The sequence below is a fragment of the Orcinus orca genome, chromosome 16, assembly GCF_937001465.1.
Source record: "Orcinus orca chromosome 16, mOrcOrc1.1, whole genome shotgun sequence".
Lineage (NCBI taxonomy): Eukaryota > Metazoa > Chordata > Mammalia > Artiodactyla > Delphinidae > Orcinus > Orcinus orca.
In genome coordinates this window covers 87293961-87300070 of record NC_064574.1, presented here as the reverse complement: position 1 = coordinate 87300070, position 6110 = coordinate 87293961, and the positions used below count along the sequence as shown (strand labels likewise).

Genomic DNA, 6110 nt, shown 5'->3' with positions numbered 1-6110 from the left:
CCCTTGCCCCAAATGATATTCTGCCCCTTGATCCAGCACATCCTGATGGCAGCTCTTGGCTGGGTCTTATGGCTCCTTCGGGACATGAGTTCTTTCTTCTTTGCCAGGCCCAGCACTTCCCTGGCTGGGTCATACAGTGATTTGCTTCTCAGCTTGGTGGCCAGGAGGGAAGGTGAGGACTGCTAGCCTTTAGCAGGGGGGAATGGACCACACATGCAAGCCCAGAGCGTTCAGAGGGGCCTGGGGTTGGAAGATTTTGGTGCCTCACCCTAGCTGTTCCCATCCCAAGTCTCAGGGCCTCACTCCTTCCAGTCGTGGTCCTGACTTTGGCAGAGGAGACCAGCTGGGGCTGAGAAGGCAGACTTCTCTGGAGGTTTGCTGTCCTTATCATTAAGTCCTGGGCCTGACTCAGTTCTTCCTGCAACATGTGGGGTCTCTCTGGTCTGCCAGAGAAGCCCGGGGGGTTCACACGTCACCTAAGTTGGTGATTAGCCAGCCTAATCCTTTCCTTATCTTCCCCCACCGGGAATACCCAGCAGCAGCCACCAGAGCCCGCGTCCCTGCACTGACCCCTCCCCCATGCCTCCCAGATGCCCGAGACATCGCACCAGCTGGTGTAATCCCTTCTACCTGTGTCCCTTCCCACTTTACCACTGTTAAAAGTTGCTTTTTTAATTAATAGATTTCATTTTCTTCTTTTTAAAAAATTTTTATTTATTTTTATTATTTATTTTAGTTTTGGCTGTGTTGGGTCTTCGTTGCTGCGCGTGGGCTTTCTCTAGTTGTGATGAGCGGGGGCTACTCTTTGTTGCAGTGCGTGGGCTTCTCATTGCGGTGGCTTCTCTTGTTATGGAGCACGGGCTCTAGGCGTGCAGGCTTCAGTAGCTGTGGCTCAGTAGTTGTGGCTCACGGGCTCTAGAGCGCAGGCTCAGTAGTTGTGGCTCAGTAGTTGTGGCGCATGGGCCTAGTTGCTTCGCGGCATGTGGGATCTTTCCGCATCAGGGCTCGAACCCGTGTCCCCTGCATTGGCAGGCAGATTCTTAACCACTGCGCCACCGGGGAAGCCCTGTTTTCTTCTCTTTTTTAAAAAAAATTTATTTATTTATTTGGCTGTACTGGGTCTTAGTTGCCGCATGCAGGATCTTTAGTTGTAGCATGTGGGATCTAGTTCCTTGACCAGGGATCGAACCTGGGCCCCCTGCATTAGGAGTGCAGAGTTTTAACTGCTGGACCACCAGGGAAGTCCCTAGATTTCATTTTCTAACACAGTTCAGGTCCCAGAAAACTTGAGCAGAGATCTCCCATATCCTCCCCTCCTCCCGCACAATTCCCCTGATTAGAGATCTCCCATATCCTCCCCTCCTCCCGCACAATTCCCCTGATTAGAGACCTCCCATATCCTCCCCTCCTCCCGCACAATCCCCTGATTAGAGATCTCCCATACCCTCCCCTCCTCCCGCACAACCCCCTGATTATCACCATCTGGCCTTAGTGAGGTAGATTTGCAACAATTGGTGAATCAGTATTGATACACTATTATTAACTAACGTCCACAGTTTATGTTTAAGCTCGCTCTCTGTGTTTTCCGGTTCTACGGGTTTTGACCAATGGATAATGTCCTGTATCCACAATCACATGATCATTCAGAAGAGGTTCCCTGCCCTAAAAAGCGCTGTGCCCACCTGCGCATCCCTGCCCCTCAAACCCCTGATCTTTTCACTGTCCCCAGAGCTCTGCCCTCTCCACAAGGCCACAGAGTCGGGATCACGCAGTCTGCAGCCTTTGCAGACTGGCTTCTTTTGCGTGATGTCTTTTCAGGCACTGACAGCTCATTTCTTTCTAGCGCTGAATAATACTCCATTGTCTGGATGGACCACAGTTTGTTCATCCGTCTCCTGCTGAGGGACATCTGGGTTGCTTCCAGGTTTCGCAATTATGACTGAAGCTGCCGTAAACATTCACGTGCAGGTGTTTGCGCGGACACGCGTTTCCCGTTCGGTTGGGTGGGCGCTGAGGAACGTGACTACTGGATCGTGCGGTAGGAGTACGTTCAGCTTTGTAAGAAGCCACCACCCTGTCTTCCACCAGCAATGACTGGAGTTCCTGTCGCTCCCTCTCCTCAACAGCATTTGGTGTTGCCCGAGTTTTGGATTTTAGCCGTTCTAATGGGTGTCTAGTGGTGTCTCACTGTTGTTTTAACTTGCATTTCCCTAACGACGTACGACGCGGAGCATCTCGTCACGTGCTTCCTTGCCATCTGTGTATCTTCTTGCCGAGGTGTCTGTTCGGATCTTCCACCCGGTTTTCAGTTGGGTTGGTTGTCTTCCTGTTGCACTTTAAGAGTCCGTGCCTATCCGGATGCAAGTCCTTTATCAGACACTTGCTTTCTAAATATTTTCTCCCAGACGGTGGCTTGTCTTTTCATTCCTTTAGTATGTTATTCACAGAGCAGACAATTTTAATTTTAATAAAGTCCAACTTATCAATATTTCCTTTCATAGATCAGGTTTTTGGTGTTGTATTTAAATGTCATCGCCAACAAAAACAGATACATAGATCAACGGAACCGAATAGAGAGCCCAGAAATAAAACCACACACCTACAGGCATTTAATCTTCGACAAAGGGGGCAAGAATATACAATGGGGAAAAGACAGTCTCTTTAGCAAGTGGTGTTTGGAAAGTTGGACAGTCGCATGCAAATCAATGAATTAGAACACACCCTCTCACCATACACAAGAATAAACTCAAAATGGCTTAAAGACCTAAATATAAGACATGACACCAAAAAGCTCGTAAAAGAGAACACAGGCAAAACATTCTTGGACATAAATCAGAGAAATAGTTTCTTAGATCAGTCTCCCAAGGCAAAAGAAATAAAAGCAAAAATAAACAAATGGGACCTAATCAAACCTATAAGCTTTTCCACAGCAAAGGAATCCATAAACAAAATGAAAAGACAAACTATGGACTGGGAGAAAATATTTGCAAATGATGTGACTGAAAAAATATACAGGCAGCTCATACAACTCAATATAAAAATACAACCCAATCGGGGCTTCCCTGGTGGCGCAGTGGTTGAGAGTCCGCCTGTCAATGCAGGGGACGCAGGTTCGTGCCCCGGTCCGGGAAGATCCCACAAGCCGCGGAGCGGCTGGGCCCGTGAGCCATGGCCGCTGAGCCTGCGCGTCCGGAGCCTGTGCTCTGCAACGGGAGAGGCCACAACAGTGAGAGGCCTGCGTACTGCAAAACAAACAAACAAAAAATACAACCCAATCAAAAAATGGGCAGAGGACCTAAATAGACATTTCTCCAAAGAAGACATACACATGGCCAACAGGCACATGAAAAGATGCTCAATATCGCTAATTATTAGAGAAATGCAAATCAAAACTATAATGAGCTATCACCTCACACTGGTCAGAATGGTCATCGTCAAAAAATCTATAAACAACAAATGCTGGAGAGGGTGTGGAGAAAAGGGAACCCTACACTGTTGGTGGGAATGTAAATTGGTGCAGCCACTATGGAGAACAATATGGAGGTTCCTTAAGAAACTAAAAACAGAACTACCATAGGACCCAGCAATCCCACTATTGGGCATATACCCAGAGAAAACCATAATACGAAAAGATACATACACCCCTATGTTCACAGCAGCACTATTCACTATAGCCAAGACATGGAAGCAACCTAAATGTCCATCGACAGATGAATGGATAAGGAAGATGTGGTACATATATACAATGGAATGCTACTCAGTCATAAAAAAGAATGAAATAATGCCATTTGCAGCAACATGGATGGACCTAGAGATTGTCATATTAAGTGAAGTAAGTCAGACAGAGAAAGACAAATACCATGTGATATCACTTACATGTGGAATCTAAACAAACAAAAAAAAAAACAAATGAACTTATTTGTAAAAAGAAACAGACTCCCAGATATAGGAAACAAACTTATGGCTACCAAAGGGGGAAGGTAGGGGGAGGGATCAATTAGGAGCTTGGGATTAGCAGATACACACCACTACATATAAAATAGATTACCAACAAGGACCTACTGTAGAGCACAGGGAACTACACTCACTATCTTGTAATAAACCATAATGGAAAAGAATCTTAAGCTGTACACCTGAAACTGACACAATATTGTAAATCAGCTATAGTTAAATTAAAAAAATAAAAGTAAATAAAACTTCATCGCCAAACCCAAGGTCACCTAGATTTTCTCCTATGTTATATTCTAGAAGTTTATAGTTTTGCATTTTACAGTTATGTGGTTTTAAGTTGTGATCCATTTTGCTTGTTCATTTTTGTGAAAGGTGTAAAGTCTATGTCTAGATGTTTTTCTTTTGGTTTGTGGATGTCCAATGGTTCCAGCACTGTTTGTGGTAAAAACTCTTCTTCCACCATTAAATTGCCCTCGTTCCTGTGTCAGAGGTCAGCTGACTGTATTTGTGTGAGTCTATTCTGGGCTCTCTATGCTGTTCCACTGGCCTATTTGTCTAATCTTTTGCTAATACCACGCTGTCATGATTACCGTAGCTTTATAGTGAGCCTTGAAGTCAGACAGCATTAAGAACTTTAACAACTGCTTCCCTGCACAAGCCAGGGATGATCAGAGTTCAACCCACGACCTCCAGTGAGGGGTCCTCATCACCAGCTGGCAGGTGATCTGGTTCAAAAGGCCCATTTTATTTTATTTTTATTTTTATTTTTTTTGCAGTACGCAGGCCTCTCACTGTTGTGGCCTCTCCCGTTGCGGAGCACAGGCTCCGGACGCGCAGGCTCAGCGGCCATGGCTCACGGGCCCAGCCGCTCCGTGGCACGTGGGATCCTCCCGGACCGGGGCACGAACTCGCGTCCCCTGCATCGGCAGGCGGACTCTCAACCACTGCGCCACCAGGGAAGCCTCAAAAGGCCCATTTTAGAGTCGACTTCCCAGGATCACTCTGGTGCCAACTGCGGTTCCCTGGACACAGATTCCGAAGTGGAGAGTGGTGTGTAGGGGCTGATTGAGAGATGCACTCATGAACAGCACCTATAAAAGGACATGAGGGAAGTGGGGGAGGGCAGAGGGCGAAGTCCAAGCACAATTTGGGTGCAGCAGTGAGCACACGAGAAGTTCTGGAGCTGGGATGCCCCTCAGAGGAGTCCCAAGTGAGGCAAAGGGGCTGGGCCACCGCACCTCTGCAGCAACTGGTCATTCAACGTGGGCTTCCGGGAGGAGGAGGCATGGGTGAGGAGGTTCTGCTTAGCCCAGGGCAGTTCCCTTGGAGAGCGACGCAGCTGAGCAACGATCCTCCACCTTGAGGGCTCTGGACCGTGCCACACAGCATCCACCACCACCTCGGCAGAAACGTCGCTCACCAGAGAATCCCTCTCCGTTCACAGATGAGGCTGAGCTTCTGTGGTCTGCCCAGACCACCTGCTGTTAGAGCTTTTAAGACAATAACACAATCTGGATGCCCATCTCTGCATCATGAAGGGTCCTAACAATGGAGAATTGAAAACTAATCTGCATTTTGAAATATTAACCCAGCACTTAGGATAGGAATTGTGATTTCTTGTCCAAGGAGAGAATGGAAAGGGGAGGAAAAAATATAGAGGAGTTACCTGAAGGGCTTTCTATAGCTAAGCTGGTCTCAGGACCTCCGTCTGCAAGAATACCTTCTTGCCCGGTGCTCAGTCAGACTTGGTCATATTGTCAATAATCAAATTGTCAGGAAAAGATTAGAATTGCCTAATCAAGTAAGGACAAAGGCCAGGAGATGAACTGCTCATCTGTCAATATGAATACAGGCAAGGATTAGAAATTAGTTGGTGGCTTAAACTGATATCTTTAGAATTCCACTTGAAAGGGATAAGGATTCTAAAAACAGGAAAATGGTAAATGCTACGTAAGTCAGTAAAGGATCACAGTTAGCCTCATGTCCTTCGTAAAGAAACTATTACAAATTATGTGGGAGGATTTAGCTGTAAAACTGTTTGCAAAGTGGAATTTGATCTGAGACAGGCAGCCTAGATTTATGAGAGGAAACACGCCCGTAAGTTGTGCTGGAGATTTTAAAAGATATTATATTTATGACAGACAATGAGGATGCTTTGT

General features: G+C 46.6%; 1 non-coding gene across 1 annotated transcript; it reads right to left on the bottom strand.

Annotated features, from left to right (window-relative positions):
* Nucleotides 1–1168: 1168 nt before the first annotated feature.
* Nucleotides 1169–1241, bottom strand: TRNAR-CCU (transfer RNA arginine (anticodon CCU)). The gene has a single exon. It is a non-coding gene; the product is annotated as a tRNA-Arg (tRNA).
* Between the last annotated feature and the right edge of the window lie 4869 nt (nt 1242–6110).